This window comes from Drosophila arizonae, chromosome 4 (genome assembly GCF_054131065.1).
Source record: "Drosophila arizonae isolate 15081-1271.41 chromosome 4, UAZ_ARI_1.0, whole genome shotgun sequence".
Taxonomy (NCBI): domain Eukaryota; kingdom Metazoa; phylum Arthropoda; class Insecta; order Diptera; family Drosophilidae; genus Drosophila; species Drosophila arizonae.
The window spans coordinates 17,827,669-17,850,142 of record NC_142924.1 but is presented as its reverse complement, the minus strand read 5'-3'; the positions used below and the strand labels follow the sequence as shown (position 1 = coordinate 17,850,142).

Below are 22,474 nucleotides of genomic sequence, written 5' to 3'. Positions count from 1 at the left end.
AGTCGCTGCTTGCTATATTTATGGCTGCCCATATTTATAACAAACGGCAAAAGGCAGAACAAATTGTATATCTTAATGGCAAAAGACAGAATATTCATTAATATGTACTTACCCGAGAATTCACAGAGCACTGAAGCTTTTTATATTGCCAGCTAATGAAGGAGAGAGCAGATCTGACTCCCACACGAACGCATCACTGAAAATAGAAGGAATTAAAAAGGTTTAAAGTGGAGCAAAATTAAGTTAAAATTGGAAAAAGGAGAGGCAGATAGAAAGAGAGTGGGAGAATGAGAGATTGAGTAGAGTTTGATGTATGGTAAAGAGATGAGTTCTTAATAAATTACCTGGATATAGATATACGTATATATTTATATATATACATGTATATATACATGAATACATATATATATTCATAAAAACCTAATATTTAGCATGGCTTACTTAACTTGATAAGACTCGCAAAGTCAGATTTGTAAACAATTTAGACTACTCTTGATTTTAATTCAATATTTAAAAAAAAAAAAAAATCTTTTTCCCATCCCAAGAACTCTGTTATGACATTAACAAACCATCCATAAAAACTGAAAGGACTGAAAAGACGCTATGTAGACAAGTCTATCTAATTAGTCAATCATACTCTGCCTATGGAAAGACTTTCTCTGTCTTACTAATTTAATTGTTTATAACTTATATACGACATACAACATTTTCATCTTTCATTATCTCTACACTGCTCTCCATTATGATATTAGTAATTACTAATTTTAATTCTTCATAAGTCATAAACGTTGGCATATGTTGATAGATGATGATTTTGAGATTATTGATTTAAAATGGGCTTTTCAATTTTACTTTTTATAAATATTTTAGCCATGTATTTACCTCAGCACAAAGTGATTCCTCGATTCAGAGCAGGCTCACCTATGACCATATATCTGTCCATAGATATTTTTTGTTTGCTATAAAAATATATAGGTATGCATACATAATTAAATGTATCTCTGACCTTTTGTTGCCATAACTTCCAGCTTCATATGATAGCCAGATGTAATATCTGCTGCTAATCACTGCTACGTTCAAGCACATGAGGTAGATAAAAACAGTTTAGCTGAACTTCATATGGTTGATGGGCTCTTAAGCTCTGCTTATTACATAAGCTCACATAACCCATTTATATTTAGACTAGGCAGAGCTGAATGTTTCAATTTAATGTTGGGCTAAACCAAAATAATGATTATCACAACTGTCACACAGTGTAAATATGAACATGTGCTTGTGTTTGTATACATGTGTGCGTGTGTATGTGTTTATGTGGCTTCATTAAGTGCTGGCAGTCGTAATTCCCTCACTTCCATTTCAGAATTACATTTAAGCCAACATAAATGTTATGCCATATTTATAAATCCCAAACCACAGCAGAGCTGACTTTGTACGTGTTCAGCGGGCATGTGTGTGTGTGCGTACGTGTGTGTGTGTGTGCTGGTATGTATTCTGTGTGTCATTTGTACTTAAACCCAATTTGTTGGCTATTTTTATGATAGTATGTAGATTTTCATATGCATTTTTATTTTGGCCATTTATTGCAGCAATGGAGCCAACAACACTCGAATAAGCCATAAGCGCATTAACGCAATTCAATTTACTCTGTTTACGTAGCAACAAAAACAATAAGGCTGACAGCAGCCGCAACAACAGCAACAACAACAACAACGACAGGCATACAAAGCCCATCAAACAATGTAGGTGGCGCCACCTGTGTGCGGGCAATGGCAACAAAAAACAATACAGCCAGGTAAACGTATTAACTTCCGTTCACTTTTATAGGCACGCTCCACAAGAATAAAAAAAAAAACACTCTAGATACACTCCCACACACACACGCTCATATGCCGAAAAGTCCATGATGTCCGTGAATCGATGTCCACGTTTAGAGACCACGTCCAATGGCCTATTATCATGCAGCAGCAACAGCAGGAGCCACAGCAGCAGCAGCTCTCGATGTGTCCTTCTGCTGCTAACAGAGTGTTGGCTAACAAAGTTACTACACCAACTCAGCTACACTGGGCAAAATATTGGGTATGCTTTGGAATCTTGAAATTGGGATAAAATATTTTAAGTAGAAGTAGTAGAATATTATTAGAATTGCAAATGTTGATTCCCATGTCTTAGTTTAGGATATATGTAAAATATTACAGTTATGCAATTTGCTAGATGTAGTTCAGATTCTTAATAGAAGATTAGAAGAATTATCCAATAACTCTTAGTGAAAGGTATATTGTAAATGTTGGATCTTAATGCCTTAGCTTCAGTGATATTATATATATGAATATCGATGTCATGTCTTTTGGATTTCTCTCAATTAACAAACTACTTGTACATATTTCATACATATACATTTGTATATATATTATTCAGACTATAGCTACAACTAAAACTCTAGCGGGATAGCTCATAGTTCAGAGTAGAATTACAAAGGATCGACTAAACCATAGCCAATGCTTTTAGGTTGATATACATATATGTACATATGTGTATACAAGGCTTTTAATTTGATGTTTTTGCATATACTTATCAATTCCTAGTAACTGAAACGTCTATATTATAATTGGCAAACGCTTTTTGAATTTAGTGAATAATATAATAAATGAATTAAGCAGTTCACGAACAATCAGCCCAGTTCAGAGGAACCAGACCTTCATAAACATGAAAATTTTTAAATAAAACATATGCTTGAATTTCAACCAATTGAATAAATAAACACTAAGAAGAGCTCCAGTAAACATTCTAGTAAGAGTTTTAGTATGCGTTCAAGTAAGAGTTCAATAAGAGTTCCCATAAGTGCTGCACAGCAGAGCTCACACTAAAATTAGTTTCCCGTAACTGAACAGCCGAATCATCATTCATATGAAGCTCTAATGGAACTGATGAGAACTATTTAATACAAATTAAAAAAATCAAACCTTTAGGTCGAACTACTTAATACTAGTTCCATCACATATTCAGCTCGAACTAGATAATACCAGCTCCATAAAACCTTCAGTCTGAACTTCTACATGCACATCAAAGCAATGAGCCAAACAGATTTTCGCACAGTGTATGTGGTCAGCAGCGAGTCACAATCGCTATGCACAGCCAAAAAGAGCGAGAGAGAGAGAGAGAGAAAGGGAGAGGGAGATAGATATCGTGTTATACCCACAAGCTGGCTGGGTACAAAGCACAAAGCTTGCTGCTGACGTGTAGTGTTGTGTTTGGCCTGTGTTGTGTTGTGCTGTGTAGTGTAGTGTTATGTGTTATGTGTGTTATAGGCCTCCTGATCTGCCCGACTGCTGCTGCTGCTTCTGCTGCAACTGACAGTTTGTTCAATTTTGCATTGGAATGGCATCATCCTCACATCGTCCTGCGCACTTTGCTGTTCGTCAGCTGAAGCTCCTGTGTTTTCGTTTTCCATTTTGTTGTTGTTGTTGTTGTTTTTTGTTTTTCATCCTCTTTTGTTTTTATGGGTCAACGGCACAAAACGAAAAATGCAAATGTTTGTGTGCGTATTCGATTTTCCAGGCCTCCTGGGGGTGGGGAGTGGAGTGGGGAAGACCAAGAGTCGAGGTGTGGCTGACATGTCTGAAAGGTGTATACGTGTTGGTATTATCTAAGGCTGTTTGGATTTAAATAGTTTTTCCAATTAGAAATGGAACTTGATTGGCAAATTCCGTTCAATATGCCAGCTGTGGATGGAGAAGTTTTATCTTTTTCTTTTTTTTTTTTTTAACCATAATTGACATTTACTTTGAAAAAGCATTTGAGAGCTCTTCTCCGTGTGCTCAACAACAACAAATGACATTTACATAGGACATGCAGTCAAGAGCTCTCGATTAGAGTTGAACAAAAAAAAAAAGAAAATTTTCTAGATTCTGATTTTAATTATTGAAATTAGGATTTTGTAGTGAAGAAAAATATGAAAATATTTGCAGCTTAACTTAATTTTTTTAATGTATTAATTATTTAAAATAAGTGTCCCAAGAATCGCAATTTTCAGAGTATGAGATATGGACTTAGGAAAATAAGTTGTGGGTAAATAGTGGGAGGTAAAGGAATAGAATATTATATATATGTATATATAAATGCTGATATCGATCGGTAATAAAGAGAGAGCGATATAGAGGGAGAGAGCGTTAGAGGGGTGACAGAGAAAAAGAGAGAACGAGAGTGAGAATGAGACAGAGACTGAGAAAGAGCGAATGATAGTTAGAGAGAGAGAGAGAGAGAGAGAGAGAGAGGGGGAGAGAGAGATATCTGATATACAGAAAGACGATCAGATATGAAGGCAGAGAGAACGTCGGATGGACGCACTGACGGATGGACTGTCGGATGCTAGACAGAAAGAAGGACGAGCAGACAGGCAGAGAACGAAATAGATAAACAGCTTTACAGACACACGAAAGGGACATAAAGAGACATAAAAAAGACAAAGAGTCGATTAAATATACAGAGATGACAGACTGACGAACGTACAGACAGATAGACAAATTGACAAAGAGACGGAAACACATGTAGACAGGTATATATATAGAGAGAGACAGAGAGAGAGAGAGAGAGAGAGAGAGATTCAGATATACGAACAGGTAAACGGAAAAGCATTCAGAGACGGCAAAAATACAGGAGACAGCAGAGAGAGCTGAGAACAGACGGACGTGCCCAAATAAACTCGACTTCATATCCACATTAAGATGATGCATACTTTATGACGTTTACATATGTACATTGCCAATGCTCTGATGGAAACGTGGCACTAAAGAATATTTTACTTGTTGTTCATTCAATATAACATTCGGTAAATCACTTATATTGCTATTAACCTAACCCTAATACCCATAAATTTAAGGTGCAGGCTCGATTCGAGCCAAAAATGCAAACAAACTACGAAGGCAAAATCACAATTAAGTTAGCGCTCAAAGTGGCTGTCAAAATAGCATGGTCAAAAGTTAAGATTTAAATCAACTTATGAAAGCTTTCAGCTGGGAATGCACATATACCTATATATATACATATACATATACACGAGCACACACAAGTGCATAAAGTAAGAAATCGTAGTGAGGTAGAGTGCGGCAACATGTCAACGTAAACTTATCAAGCAACTTCCGGTGAATGCCACAACAAGGCAGAGCACCCAACCACACCAAACAGAAAGACAGACAGAGACACGCACACACACACACACACACATACACATACACATACAGAAGTGAACAGGACAAGCCAGCCAATATCCTGCACAACATGGCAATACAATGCAAACAAACAGGGAACAGAGACTGGCACCTCCTGCATGTAAACCAACTAATGAAACTGTCAACTGGCCACAATACAGCCCCCAGGGGCACCGGAAAAGGGGCGGGACGAAGCGGTCGCTCGCTCGCTTTTGCCTTTCGCTTTTCACTTTTCACAACATGCGACGATGGCGCCAGCAACAGGCAACAGGCGGTTGCATTGCATCATTGGAAAAACGTTCATTAAAAGACGTCGACACCAAATTGATTGGCCATTCCAGCATTTGATTAGCACTCAAGGCTTAAAACTTATCTGGCCATTGCCAGTTTTGGTCCAAATGCACACACATGCATACATATGGATGGCCGCAGAGCGACGACAGTCATTGTCAAACTGGGAAATTCAATTTGCGCAAACAATGGGGGCAGAAAAATTGACTGAAAAGCATCGTCGGCCTGGTCAGCCAAATGGGCTGATTGGAAAAAAAAAACAAAAACAAAAAGAAAGAGGAGGAAAAAAATGGCATGAAAAACAGAAAATGCATTTGAATTTAACTCGCGGTATTTTTAGCATTGTCATAATCGAAAATATGAACGCAGAATCGTTGAGTCAGTTATGGAAATGGGTTTTCCCTGCCATGCACACACACACATATATACACATACATATGCATATGTGTGTGTGTCTATTATGCATAAGCCGCCAGCTACCCCCAGCCACTGGCAGTCATAACGGAACAGCTGCTTTTATGCTGTACTACTCAGCCAAAAAGTTCGCATCATGCCCTAACCGAAAGCCGAGACTCCACTGAAATTTGAGACCAGATGAAGCAGCACAAAAAATACGAGAAAATAAAAAAATAAATATTTATCTTCAGAGTCGAATTCAATTGCGAAGCATGAGACTAGTTGGTGACTAGACAAAGTTAATTAATTTGCTTTACAAAATATATATATGTATATATAGATATATTTATAATGTGTGTCTCGGATTTCACGAGTCATAAGGGCAGTTGTCTTTAAAAACAATTTTAAATCAATTATCTTTGCCATCGTTTTGTTTAATGTGTTTAAATGTTTATATAAATAGAGAGCTTCTCCGTATTACATTAAATTGAAATTAGAGATTTTAAAGATAATTGCAGCAGCTTTTATTTAATACCTACTTTAAATTCAACAGAGAATTAGTGAATATAAAAAAATTGAATTAAATTAAATTGAGTTTTGAAATATATTGCACTATAAAATAATATATAAAATATTGTTACATAACATAAAAAATATAATATACGTGTTTAGTGTAGTAGGTGTTATAAAAGATAATAAATCCTAAGAAACTCTAAAGTTATCCTATAAGTTTATATATTTATTTATGTATATATATTTATATATTTTTTTCAAAAATATTTTTTTTTTTTTTTTGCAACAAATACATTATTTTATTAAAATTTATTTCGATTATATTTATTTAATTTTTTAATTTAATTTTTCTAACTAATATATTTATTTTTATATAATATTTGCATTTTATGTGTATTAAATATATAATAAAATCTATTTTAATACATTAATTATAATAATAATAATATTAATATATTATATTATATTATAGATAGATAAATAATGTTAAAATTAATTTCATACCAATATATAAAGCTGATATTAAAAAAAAATTTTTTTAAATTAAAATTTTTTTAAATAAATATATAGTCAATACTAATGCTATATCTGAATTTTTTAGCTCCAACAAAGATAGAGTATTTAATTTCCTTCGAGCTGCCGTTTGCTTGATATAAAAAAAAAATCGCTCAACCTTTCGCGCATATGGAAATTTATGACAGGTGGCAATGGCTGCCTGGCAGGCACTCGGCAGGTGTAGCAGCTGGGGCAGGAGCAGGAGCAGTAGCAGGAGGACTTGTAAGGCTCGCTGGTGTTCTTTGGGGGTCGTTGGCGGTATAACGGATGTGTACGGATATGTTTTGCCGCTTGAGTGAATGTTTGTATATGTGTTTTTATAAAATAAAAGAGTGGCCTTATGCATCTGTGTGTGCGCGTATGCATGTGTGTGTGTGTGTGTGTGTGAGCGGAAGGTAGGCTGGTAACGGGTTTTTTACTGGGTGGTTGAATCTGTCAACACGACGCTGACATAAACGTGCCGAACAGTCCCGCCCCACACACACACGCACACATGCACATGCACACATACATATTCTCACAACATTTGTTTGCACATGTTTGTTGCATGTGTTTGACGTTAACACGACACAATTAAGTCGCTCAAGTGCGCCTATACACACACACATTCACACACAGATAGAGAGACACCCACACATACACCTTCACATATACATACGAAAGCCATTATACATTTCAATTTTGAAGTGACATGAGAGACACATGCACACACACACACACACACACACACACACACACACAAACAATGAGAGTCCATGAGCGTCATCCGCTCTCTCTGTCGCCGCTGTGAGAATTTTCTTAATGAAATTTCAATTTATGTACGCTGGCTTTCCCTTAGCAAATGTATGTCTCTCTGTATCTGTGTGTCACATACATATGTAAATTATGATTATGAAGTGTCGCTTCTGCATTTTTCATACTCGAATTAGACGCATTGTACGCTTGCTTTGCTCCATTTTAATTGCGCATATTTTAATTACACGTTGCCAAAGCCGAGCTCCTCTTCTCTGGCCAATGGTGCGCGCAAATCTTTGCTGCAGCCCAAGACAAAAAAAAAAAAAAAAACAAAATGAGAGAAATACGAACCAAAAAAAATGAAAATTCACTCAACCGAAATTTGTTGTGAAAAGCGCTGAATGGCATTGAAGCGATTGCTGCAAAGCCAAGACGAAATTCAGTTGATTTTCAATCTGAAATGAGCTTCAAGTGCAGCTGAGACAGTTTGAGCGCAGATTTTAGATTGCTGCCAAGCAAAGTGTAGCACTTGAAATATAGAAATGGAAATGGAAATGGAAATAGAAGAGAGAAAAACCTTCAAGAGCCATGCACATGAGCTTTAAGCAATTGCATGTTAAACAGGGCGTATGAGTAATGTGTGTCTAAGCACATTTACAAATGAGTTTAGGCAGCCTGTGCTGCTGCGTGGGCTGCCTGCCAAAGCAGTTGGTTAGGATTTGATTAAAATAGTTCTAGAATGAATTCAAATCCCATTTAAATGTCTAACTCAAAGTCCTTTGTTAAAAGTTAAAGTTGAAATTCTAACAAATCGTTGGCAACAAATTGCTGCAACACATTGTCATTTAAAGTTTCCATTGGCCGCACCCACACACACGCGCACACTCACATACACACAGACTTCTAATTAGCAGCTCATTAGCCAGTCAGCCAATGCGAGACAATGCACGGCTACAGTCAGTGGGATCAAGTGGTAAAGCAGCAGCCGGAGTGCTGCGGGGCTGCTAATGGGACACGGCAATTGACGCTTATCACAAAATTGCAGGCGCTGGGCATAAAGTCATATATGATGAGCAGCGCAGAGCAGAGCAAAACTAGGTACCTTGATTCTTTTTAGCCAGACATTTGCTATGCAGTGAGTAAAGCTCTCTCTCTCTCTCTCCCTCTCTCTCTCTCTCTTTAATGGAATTCAGTTGCATTGTCAAGCTAATGAATCAATGTATCCATGATGCCACCCGTGGCAGCTCTTTCCATAATATGGTCAAGAATAGCAACTAGACAATGACTATATGCATATGTGTGTGTGAAAGATAAAGCACAGGTCTGCTTTTCCAATTATCGATAAATAAGTAAACTAAAGAGTTGGCAAAATGTGCATTGTCCCCATGGAACACATTGAAAATGGGATGATCGGGTATAAGAGTTATAAGAATAGATATGTAACAGACAGGCGAATTATTCATGCACACACTAAATTATTTATATTCTTGACTGGGATGACGAGCTGAGATGATCTAGCCAGGTATGCAGCACAGAATTACTCAATAATGCTAATATTAATTCGGCTTAAAGTACAGGGTATCTCCTAGTCGTACAGCTTTAATTAACATTATCTTCTTTTTAACTTTTTCCCGACACATAACACCCATCAAATTAAATGCACCGGCAAATTAAAAATTGAAAAAAAAAAATTTCGCTCGAAAATATTTAACGCTATATTTATGAGATTATTTAATTAATACATATTTATAAAATATATGTAAACTGATAACAGTGTTTTAAGTTGGAATATAATAATATTTAAAAAACAAATTGATATTAATAATATTTTTCATATAAATAAAGTAGGCAATATAAATCCAGAAAAAATATAGTTTTTATATAAATAATAATAATATATTATTTAATATATTTTATTTTGATAAAAACTCTTGTTTTTAGAAGAAATCTATAATTATATATAAAATAAACAAACAAAAAATATGTAATCAAATAAAAAATGATTTTAATTATTTTTTGTTCTAAAAAAAAATTATATTATTTTTTTCCTAGCAAGAGACTTATAATTTTATTCTAGAAAATATCAAATTACCGTTTTTCTTAAAAATCTATAATTTGACATATAACAAATAATTAAAATATTTGCTATGAAATCTTCTCTTCTAAAAAAAAAAAAAAAAAAAAAAAAAATAATAAATAAATAAATAAATAATAAATAAAAACAAATAAAAAACAAATTGGAATTTTACCTACATAATATTTAACTAGAAATTGCAACTTTTCCAGTTTTCCATGAGGCTGATTAAAAATTGTAACAATCTTGGTTAAGGTTTATTAACTTCTAGTTGACATGAAAGCGTTAATTGTGTTGCTTGATAAGATAAAAAAAATGTATGACTCTGACAGAGTAAGTTAGAGAACATGTGAACATGGCCAAGTTGATAAACAAAGGCGTAAACTTGGTCTGGACTGCGTTAGGCTAGTCCACTCCACTCCACTCTGGCCTGGTCTGATGGGGTCAGGTCGAGTCTGGTTTGGTCTGGTCAGCTCTACGCTGTGACTCTGATCTGTGTCCTGGTCTGAGGTTTTGCACATGAGCAGACGTTTTCATTTTATCGAACGTATGACAGGCAACAGGACAACAGCAATAAGGACAAGAAAAAAATCAGCTGCAACAGTGTTGGCAGCGATAAATCTAGCTACTGTTTTTTATAGTAAATGAGAAGCTGATGATAGAAATATTATAGGAGTAAGCATTGAAGCCGCATTCTCTTACGCAACAATCAAATAAATTTCCCTTTTAAGTATTGATCGCATTTTCATATAGCAGCCGCTTAACGCTGCCCTGAAATATGAGCAACACTGAGCACAGGACACGGGACACATGACTAGTCGTCAGCGGTTCCTCACAATTGAGCATGCTTCGCAGCACAAACAAGTTGGGTTCAGTGCGGCAGAGGCGGGGAGGGCAGCAGGGGAGGGACACGGACTCCTTTTGTCCATTGGACATTGATAAACTGTATTAAAAATGGCAAAGGACACGACCAGCAGACCTGACCAGAGAACTGAGCTGAACTGAGCTGAGCTGCGCTGAACTGAGCTGAGCGAGCGCATTTTACGAGCCGCTGCTCTTTAATTTAAATATGTTTCAATGCACAAAGCTAAATTAAAATGTATTTATAAAGCGGACAGAGGGGCGGTGGGTGGTGGGCAGAGCGGAGGACATGTGAGCAACCCTTTTAATGACTATTTTTATAAATATGGATTACCTGGCAGCAAAGTCCTCTAATAAGGATAAGCATGCTCAGCCTTTTTGTGCACTTGCTTCATTTAGTACAACAGCAGCAACAACAACAACAACAACAACATTAGCAACAGCAACTGGAACTACAACAAAGTGTTATGTATTCTCATTTGTCACACGCTAAAAGTGTAGACCACAACAGCTGGCAGAGTCCTTTGGCCAAAGCTGCCGCAAATTTCCGAACGTACAAAGGACTTGCGACACGGCGGGGGTAATTATGAAAAGTGCTGTCGAAATCGCTAAAGGGGTGACAGGATCTGTGGCATTGCCTGATGGGATTGCGCTGTAAAACGGCTTTTTTCTCTCCACTTTGCAAAGAAATCTACGGCGAATCCATTAAAGCCCAACAACAACAGATTGTCACAAAGTGTTTCACATGATATGAAGAACTTTATCTTAAGCCAATCAGCTTGTAATTCTTATCTTGTTAGTTAAATCTTGTATCTTGTAGCTGTAGGTTGTAGCTGTACCTTGTACCTTTCATTGAAGTTTGAGCAATTACTTTAAATCACTTTTCCCACAAATTGTTGAATAAACTTCCATGATAAAAAGTGTTCAAAAGGCTTAAGAATGGGCAGCTAAATGGGCATATGAGATATTAATCTTTTGAGTAGTTTACTTTGAGGCTAAGAATAGATAATATAGATGATATTTAAAATATAGATAGTATAAATAGTATCGATAATATAATAGTATATATAATTTGGATAATATAGATAGTGTAGATACTAAATATATGTAGTATAGGTAGTATAGATAGTGTAGATAGTATAGATGGTACAGATGGTATAGATAGTATGGATAGTATAGATAGTGTAGATAGTATAGATGGTACAGATGGTATAGATAATATGGATAGTATAGATAGTAAAGCCCAAGACGTAGCTACCCTTGCACCTAACTTACTATACTTACTGCAGATGAGTGAGAACTTAAGTCATCAATGAATATGTTTACTCTACTCATAATCAGTATTCTCGAAGTCTTCTTCTTCTGTCTTCCTTTCTTGAGAAATACGATTTAATTTAAGAGCTCATTTCAATAACCTTAAACCCATTTAAATTCTATTTACTACAGCATTCAGTTATTGAATAGATGTTATCAGAGACCCATATTCCGCGAGCCTTTTGCATGGCATGTGCACCGTACACGGAGCCCCATTCAGCTGGAGAATGTTAATCAACGTGCCAGCTGCCCTTTGAAGGGCTCCATTGAGAGTTGGCCGCAAACGTATCGATAAATCCACAAACTGACTCAACGAGAGCTTCAATTAGCGCAGTTAACCAGCAAAAGCAGCCACAATTAGCACCACATAAAGAAAGACGAGCTGGATGCTGTTTTCGGTGCGCACACAGAGAGAAAGAGAGAGAGAGAGAGAGAAAGAGACAGAGTGAGAAAGAATGAGAATGTCTCACTTAAGGCCAGCGAGTCGAAGAGAGATTCCCAGTGGATAAGCAACGACTGTTGGGATTAGCAGCAGCAGATGTAGCAGCCATAGCAGCCGTAGCAATCAAAATGGAGCGACCAAACCGGAGGTTAAAACATTTTGCAGTTTGCTCAACCTCATAATCAGCAATAATGTGGGCGCACACTCAGCAGGAGCTGCAAGCCAGTCACATTTACAGAGTTTCAGTTCAACAGTTCACAGTTACGCTGCCCTGGCCGCAGAGCCAAAATTACAGCAACAGCAGCAACAACAACAAGAACAGCAACAACAAACATGAAGCAAAGCCTCAGTGGCAGTAACGCCCAGCAAACAGCTTCATGGCCGTTTAGGTTAATTTCCCTTTGATGATGATGATGGCATGTTTTGCGCGACCATTCAGGCATGCAATGGACTTGCTCACTCCGGCCAACAGTAGTTGGGGGGCGGGGCACTCTCACCCATATCCGCCCACACGAAGTAAATGAATGCGCTTCGCGCTGTGTGTGCGCTTCAATAGTTTTCGTTACCTTCTCGCTCTCTCTCTCTCACTCTCCCTGTCTCTCTCTCTCTCTTTCTGGCCAACCCACCGACCGCATCGTCAGTCAGCCAGCTAGCCAGCCAGGCAGTCAGCCTGGTCTTCAGCTCAGCAAACTTTCGGGTATGTAAAGTAAACTCAAAACTCAAACCGATTGCGCTCTGTCTCTCTCTCTCCCCCTCTCGCTGTCTCGCTTGCTTGCCTGCGCTCTGTCTCACTCTGACGCTGCCAAGCTCAATATTTATGCCTGTAAGCCGGCAGAAAAAAATCGAATAAAAATTTTCAGCAGCGTTATAATAATCATGCTTGCATTTCCTTCACAACAATTTTCCCATATATGTATATATATCTATATATATGTACATATATATGAATATATAAGTGTGTACGTAGTTATACTTAGCTGCCTAGGTAATTTGGCCGCCTAGACGATCCGTAAAAAGGCAAATTCAGCGGGAAATTGAATTAGAGTTGGAATTTAAATAGAAAAGAAAACTCTGGGCGGATTTTCCTTTTCCTTTTACAGTTTTCTTTTTTTTTCTGTGTGCCTTGTTTTTGCATAAGTACAATTTTTATGTTTTAATGATTTCAAACGTTGCTCGAGCTTAAAGTGGCTGCAGTAAAACAAACATAGAGCTGGAGAGCAAAGCGTCTTGACTAATGAATACTCTTCAGTTGGGTCTGAAGGACACTGAGAATAGCAGAGCAAAATATGCCAAATACAAATCATAGGGATTGAGAGAATGAATGAAATAGCGGAAAATAGATAGGAATCAAGGAAGATATATGAAAATACATATGTATATCCAATTGGAAAAACTTAAGTATATAATTAATATAACCAGTTCAGTCAATAGATAGAGAGATATTCAGAAAAAATTCTGTTTTAAATGCACTAAATGAGACATCAAAGGATTTATTTAGGCCATATTATTCATAGTAATTTCTATATATAAAATATTTATAAAAATGAAAATTAATTATTAACCTTTTAGAATTCACTGATCAGTAAAAAATTAATTATATAATTTCATTGAATAATAAAAACTAAATATATAAAAATATATATAAAAACTATATATCATTTGTAAGCTCACATAAATTACAGAAAAGTTCATATATTTTTTATATTTTACAAAATCATTGTATATCTATAAAAAATATTATAGTTATAGAATAATAAAATTAAAATGTTTTATAAACTTTAAAGGCTATATGTAATATATTTTTCATACATTTCCCTATTGGTTAGTATACGACAGATTGCAAATAAAAAATAAAAATAAAAATAAAATAAAATTAAATTAAATTAAAAAAAAAATAAAATTTAAAAGAATATCAACATTATAAAATCTTCAATTAAATATAAATCAATAAATATACAAGAAAAATATAATAAATTTAATTTTCTCAATAAAAATCTAAGGCAATTAATTTATAAGATTTAAGCCATGCAAAATTCATAGAAAAGTTCAAAGATCTTTAATGCAACATCTTTTTGTAAATATATATAAATTCAAATGGCCATATAATTCCTAAAAAAAGTTCCCCTCCGTTATGATTTATATATTATATTCCTAATTTATTGCAAAATATTTCTCACATAATTATAAAATCATAAATCTGAAACTAACCCAATTTCATTTGAATGACAGCCTTATGTTCTTTAACCCTATTTGGCTATTGCAAGCCACACGCTTTAGCCATAAATCTATATACAAATATATATGTGCATGTGTATGTGTTTGTATGTGTAGCTATATCTGTTGTGTGTTACCTGAGCTAACCCAGACCCAAATATTTTGCCAGCCCTAAAGCACTTTATGATTACAGCGCATCATCAAACTCAATTTAGAGCGTCGCCTGCCCCCCACCTGCCCCGTCTTCTCCACCTGCGCACACACAAACCACTTTACTGATATCGACTAAAAATCTCCACTGCGGAAATATTGAAATCTAAAAAGCAAATAATTTAATTCGCTTAAACTTTCGTGCTGGCGCAGAGTGTTAAAGGGGGGGGGGGGGGGGGGTAGACAGCATGAGAGGGGCGACACGACATAGACAAACGCCGCTGTCGGCTCGCATCCGGGCAGGAAAATGGGGAAAAGTGGAACTGGTGGCAGGACGTGCGCTGTTGTTGCCCACACAGCCGCCATCAAATTTGAATTCAGAAACATTGTAGAGGAGAGAGTGAGAGGGAAGAGACGAAAGCTGGTGCTGCTGCTCCTGCTCTGGTCTGGGCTCGTCACGCATTACCAACCACTCAAAAAGCCAAGCCGAGACCGAGACCGAGCCCGACACTCGACTCTCGGCGTTTTTAGCGTTAGCTGTCAGTGTTGGCAACGCATAGACAGGAAGGGGGGCATGGGAGTGGCAGTGACAGCGGGAGTGGGTGAGGCAGCGAGTGGGATTGGTCTAGGTTTTGGCTCCTGGACCGGGACAGCAGAGCGACATCCGCACGTACCCGTCTCTGCAAGCCGCATCCTTATCCGCATCCGCGTCCGCATCCAGATCCGCCTCCACCTTGTCCCATGTCTCCGCTGTCTCATTTGCTTTCAATTTTTATTTGCCGTGTTACAACAGCAACAAAGTTGAAGTTGCCGTAAGGTATTTGACGCGTCGCCGTCGCAGCTTTTACGGCGCTCAGGTGAGGTGGGACTGCCACAGAAAGGGAGAGAGACAGAAGGAGAGAGGGAGAGTAGGGGAGGCGGCACAGTCTGTGGCTGCGGCATTGTTAGCACTTTTGGACAGGCAGCCGTGCCCCAGCTTCACTTGAGCAGATAATTTTCACTGTTGTGCTTGATAATGATGATGTGCAAATTTCATAGGTTGTTTTCTTCTCCCCATGTTGTTGTTGTCTTTGCCAGCAACGTGGCAATTTTCTTTTTTTTTTTTGGAGCATAGTTTGTGCCTGACATTGCTGGCTTACGCCCTCTCAAAGTAGGCAATTAAAAATCGTCAAATTTTATGAAGGTCCTGGAGCCTTCAAGATGTTTGCTCGTTTATGTGGCCATGAATACGAATTAGCCAATGGCCCAGATTTACTGCTCGCGATTTTTTATGACCATCCAGAGTGACAGAATGCCAATAGCAGGGGCAGAGTGTGAATTCCAGGACACAGTGAGAAGCCGTCAAGTGAAGTTTCATTTGCTGGCCATTGAAATTGGTTAAACTGTATTTAAATTTACGTGATGCAAGGGCAGTGTGGGCCATAATAGGTATTGGATTAAGGAGTATTGGCGGAACTGATAAATATAGAGTCGGTCTATTGGGGTTTCTTAAATAATGCTTAGATTTCTGCTGAAATTGTTTATGTAAAAAAGTATTTATTTGTAATTATTTAATATTAAATTGTTTTTTAATATTCATAATATTTTGAATAAATATATTTGAATTCCAATTGTATATTATACAATATTAAATATTCAAATTTATGTTTTTTTTTAAAGAATTATGCTTGAATCAATTTAATCTGTCAATTAACATTTTATAATATGTTAAAACAATTTTTTTTAAATATTGAATTGATATTTTAAAATATTTTTAAAAATGTTATAGATTAATTTCTTTAAAAAAAGATAGTGTTTTAATATTTAATTCACAATTGATTGCAATATTTATGATTTATATTTTCATATTTTTCTTTATTTTATAAATATTTTAGATTATACATTTATCCCAATTAATCATTTATATTTTAATATTATATTTTAATTTTATATTTTTCACTATTAATTATTTATATTTTTATATTTTTTTTGAGTTGATTATAGTAGTTATAATAAAAAATTCCAATTTTTAATTATTAAATATATCAAAAATTTCTCATATAATTAGAATCGTGCAGAGCTTTCTGCAGAATATACATAATGTCTTGTATATATATATGTTTATTTATTTATTATATTGATCATATTGATTATTAAGTTTTAAAATAATAAGTTTGAGCCATGACAGAGAAATTCATGGCTTTGCACTTTTTTTTACTGCTTCTCTAATTTCTCTTTAGTTGTCAAAGTTGCATACAGAAAAAAATATAGTATATGAGCTCTGAGCTCGTTTCACTCCTATCGTTCCGCTGTGCTCGTTCTTCCGTGCTCATTCTACTATACTCGCTCCCTGTGCTCGTTCCGTTTTGCTCGTTCCCCTATGCTCATTCCCTTTCGCTCGTTCCCCTTTGTTTCCTTTATAAGCGCTTAAAGCAGTTGGGCCCGAGAAGAATTAAGTCAGTGTTGGATAGGAACTCAAGACGATCGGACGTTAATTGTTTTTCTGTGCCAAATCAGAGGGAGTCTTTCCAAGTAAGTCTAATGTAGTAATGTTTTGTCTCATCTGTATATGCAAATTAAGGACCCTTTAGCAAAAATAGTGCAGTCATTGAGGCTTTAGCTTTACATTTGATAACTTGAATGATAACTCACTAAATAAATACTTATTATAACTGCAGATTATATTATAACTAGTTATTATTGTTGCTTCATATAATATACATACATAAACACATTTATATACCAAATTTCCGACACATCACACAATAGCGACATACTTATATTCAGCACACTTGACGTCTCCCTAAATCGGAGCCACTTGACCTTTGGGGCATGTATAAATTGTATATCTAAGGGGAATTTGCAAGGCATTTTGCTGTAATCGCGCATTATTCAATGAGCAACCCTCGTTAGCTGCTTGTACACTAATAGTGGAATATCGTACTCTGTCATCTTGACTTTACGATTTGCCTATTCAAATTTCCTACGCGTTGACAGCAGCTGACATTCGCTGTCACTTCAAAAATGGTTCAGTCTGTGCCTTCAGTCTCAGTCGCCGTCGCAGTCGCCGTCTCAGTCTTCGTTTCAGTCTCCCTCTGCCCTTCCATCGGCATCTCAGTCTCAATGTCCATTTACCTACGTCTCAGAATTTGTTCGCACTGGAATCTGTTTACATGGCATCACGTCTTTGGTTGGGCGGACGACGCCATGGCCGGAGTCAGAATGTCCAAATGTTGTGGCCCCGGGCGTTGGGCACCGCTGGCTGCATTTCAAATCAGTTTAGTTTGCACGTCCTTTGGCGCATAACAAAAAAGAAATTGAATTTGGGTTGGTATGCCAGGACCGACAAGGACGACACTTTGAAGTCCTTTTTTTTTTTTCTTCTACTCGAGAAATAAGTAAATACAAAAGAATGAAAAAGGAAAAAACGAAAACAAAATAAACAAACAAATCAAGAGAACACTCAAAAGTCGTTTAGGAACAGCGATTCGATTCGTATCAATTGATGTTGCTTAAGATTTCTGATTTTCAACATTTAATTGACAGACCAACTAACTCGGTTAGTTGCCCATTGATTCACTGATTGTTTGTCTCGCTTTTTCATTCCTTCTCACTCTCTCTAACTGCCTGTTAAATTGAGAGCAGTCAGTCTTTAGCTTATGGCGTGGAACATTTTCAGAAGGTAAATGCAGCCCATTTTTCGTAAACTTTAATAAAATGACAGTGTAGCATTTCTACAATTTGTTTAAACAATAAATTTTAGGTTAAACATAAAATTCAATAAAATACAATACAATTCAATCAAATTCCCGCCTTGCTCAAAGCTGATTCAGATCCTTCTAGATCAAACAGCCATCAAATTGAGATTTCTATGCCCAATTGCGCTTTAATGAGGCTCTAATGACTTCGGCCCAATAGGGTGGCAGTCTCTGTAATTGTGATGCGAGGATTACGAGCTCATTATCCATGCCAACTGGCCATAATCCAGTTGATATAAACGCTTCAGCATATTCGAGTCGACGGAAGCTTGTAATTGATCAGATCATGCAAATTGTAGGGAAAGGGAAAGCCAACGGGTAAATCATTGAGTGTTGCATACAAATTTCTGTACATAATTAAAATTAAATATTCAATTATAGAAAATCAACTAAAAATCCTGCACGTCGTAGCGCAGTTAACTGAAGCTGTCAAACGTTTTTAACAAAAATATATATAAATTTTGTTTCATTTATTTATCAGCAAATTTTCCAAATTAATTTACATTATTTATTTGTGTAAATTTAAATCAATTAAAATGAAAATAACACGAAATAAAATAATTATAATTTGTTTAATAGATAAAATACGTTGAATGGAGTCAAAATATCAACAGTAATAACATATATTTAATTTATTTTATATTGTACTCTAATGGAATTGATATATTTAGCTGATGTGAAGACTAAATTGACTGAATTTTTTTTTATAAAAATCCTTAGCCTTGTAGCGAAAGACAGAAAGACTAGGATAACTAAAACCGATAAGCTAAATTGGACTAAGCTATTGTAAATTATTTTTTGCTCATATATTATCCCTTCTATGAAACATATTCCTCACATGTGCAGAACTTATGCAGCAAAATCTACATCTACAATATATATTATTTATGTTTCTGTTGAATTGTTTCCAAAACATTTCTCTAATTAGTTACTAAAAACTTGCCCATTATCTATTTAAGCTGTTTGTCAGCTGCTCACAGGTTAGGAAAACGTCCTCGACTAAATTGAAATAAAGTTTAAATTTAACATGACTCTCGCCCGCTTTCTCGCTCTTTGTCGCCGCTCTCCTTCTCTGTCTCTGGCTTCGTCTCTTTCACGCCTCTTTTCTGCTGGGAGCGCTGTTAATATGCAAATTGCTTCGTTTCTAATTAAAATAACTGTGCAGAGCTTTTGGTTTTTAGTCCGTTTTGAAAACACATTTTTGGCCAACTTGTTGTAGCTGTTGTAGCTGCCGCCGGTGGCCCCAAACAGCGAAACCTAAACGCGGCATTACTCATTTCCCAGCATCCGCCACCCGCCCACACAGCCACACCCACACACACACACACTCGCACACTCGCACACTCTCAGGCGTGGGCTTGGGACACACTGGGCTTTAGCTTTGGGATCTATTAGCGGACAACATTGCATGCAGCCACCGCAAAGGTGTGTGTGTGTGTGTGTGTTGGCTATGGTTTGTTTGTTTTTTTTTACAAAATATTTTCCATTAGAGTTGCTTTCAGCGACGATATGCGGCAATTGGAAAAGGGCTATGCCTAAATATGGAAGAAAACATACTGATATATATAATATAGCCAGCTGAGCTTTAATGAGACTCTAATGAGTGCGGTCCAATAAGGTGGTGTAAGGATTAAGAGCTCATTATCCAAAAGAACGGGCAATGATATAGGTAAAGGCTAAATTTATCATTTATGAGAGACTTTAAGTAAAATTTAAAGAGCAATCCAAGCGAACAAGTATTGAAAGCAGCTCAATCTCTGCCAACCTCACTATGTCTCCTTTTGTCTCTCACTCTCTCTCTATTATTAATCGTCATTCAACGGAAATATAAACTGAAAATGTTTCCCTTGTCTACCTCTGTCACACAGTTGCAAAATTTAAACCTTTCTCAGTACTAAAACTAAAAATAAAAAAAATAAATCAATAAAATATGAAATATTCTTGCAGTTTAGTTTCTATTTAATTTCTGAAAAATATAAAATATACATATTTACTTTGCTTGATCGACATTCGAGGAATTTGAGGTCTTTTCATAAAAATCAATTGTTTGTGCTTTAAATACCATTGCAATTGCAATCTGTACATTGCAGTTGCTGGCTAAAAGAGTAGAACTATTCCCACATTCCCCCCCCCCTCCCCCCTGTCTGCCGCAAACTTTTCAATTAATCTAAGTAATTAAAGTATAAGACCAAATACGACCACATGCCTGGCATCGTCTGACAAAAGCTGCGAAAGCCCCAAAACATCTGCAACAAATCAATTTGCAAGAACTTTTCCATTGTGTTTGCAACTATTTTTATTGGTCGCTTTAGTTTGGCAATGCTATTTGGCCAGAAGTCTGGTCATGTTGGCTTTTCACAAGCCCGCACACACACACAGACACTCACACGCATGCATAGCATACAAGGACAGCAGTATATTGATTTACTTTACCGATAAATTGACAATAGCTGGGCACAAAATGGTGCCAGAAACGTGGGCAAGGCGGGGCAAGTTGGGGCAAGGGGCAAGGGGCAAGCTGAAGTGCTCGCCTAACCATGTGGCGAGCCAAGTGTGTACGGTGTCTTGTGTCGGATATCAAAGGACTTTAAATCAAAATTCAATTACACTTTTCACTGATGCTCTTAAGACTTGAGCGGGCACGTCCGCCCGCTGCGTGAGCGCACCAGCATGAGCCTTTTCACCTGTTTGTGATAGTGAAAATCAACAGCAGGCAGGCAGGCAGGCAGAGCCGAATATAATTGCAAAAAGACGACTCAGAGATACACTCCTACTCCCTCAATAATATATGAAAAAGAAATAGACTCTCATCAAATATTCATTATAAACTGCATTTTAATTAAAGTCATATGAAAATATATTATATATGTATTAAATTGCATTAATTGAAGGTTGCGCATAAAAAAGCAAAATATATTCATTTTTTTGTTCATAATAATTGCAATCAATATTGAATGCGTAAGCTACAAACATGCCAAAGGAAATACAATAATAATAATCCCTTAATCTTGCTGACAACAACTATTAAACAACAACAACAACTATATGCACTCTGTAACATTGTCATTTCCATAGCGAGCTTAGTTTTTGAGGACGTGTAACAAAAAGCGTGTCGAGTGTTCGACCAGCCGCTCTCTGACATTGAGTTCAGAGTTTACAGTTGTTCAGAGTGTTCAGCTTTTGGAGTGCTTTTGTTTGCTGTGGTCGTCAACTGGATGCTGTTGTACGGTAGCTGGGGCACGGCTCTCTGGCACCTGGTTACGCCCCGTTCGCCTCCCTCTGCCCCGCTTGATAAACTGTAGCATTCGCAGCTCGTCAATTTGTTTGATATGCAAACAAGCAAATCACCATCATGTCACATTTGCATTTTAAAGAGAGTTCATTTTGACCATGCACACACACACACACATACATATAACTATATATATATATCGATAATACATACATACATGTGTAGATACAACGAAAATTAGCTTCCTATGCAGCTCGGTTAAGGTTTTCCAATCAAATTCTGTGCTGCTTACGGCACAAATTGCATTTACGCCGTACACTCACACGAGAGAGAGAGAGAGAGAGAGAGAGAGAGAGAGAGAGAGAGAGAGAGAGAGTGAGAGGAGAACTTGTCTATGGGAAGAGGTAGTGCAATTGCGAGCACTTATAACAACTTATAAATAGCCTCAGTCTGTGCAAATTTTCACATTAATTAAATTTTAGCGACAACCACGAACACACAGACAGCCCAGTCCAACCCAGCCCAGCACAGCCCAGCACAGCCGAGAGCAGATCCCAAAAAATAGAGACCTGCTACGGCGTCAACGGCCAACACGGTTGACATATTGAAGGAAAACGACAGATTTAGTACATAATATATAGACAACAATATATAGACAACGCACAGCCTAATAGACACTGATGCTATACCAGACAGGGTTGCACTAAATCATAGTTGGAGCAAGGCAAAGCATAAGGCTTTATTATAAGAAAATGT

At 36.7% G+C, this 22,474-nt stretch overlaps 1 protein-coding gene across 2 annotated transcripts in view; it reads right to left on the bottom strand.

Annotated features, from left to right (window-relative positions):
* Positions 1–22,474, bottom strand: part of mub (poly(rC)-binding protein mub) — a 120,380-nt gene that overhangs the window by 85,339 nt on the left and 12,567 nt on the right. For both annotated transcript variants that reach the window (XM_089467692.1, XM_089467694.1), the window contains one exon: positions 113–196. The gene's annotated coding sequence lies outside the window, so the exon portion shown is untranslated. The remainder of the gene's footprint in view (positions 1–112; positions 197–22,474) is intronic.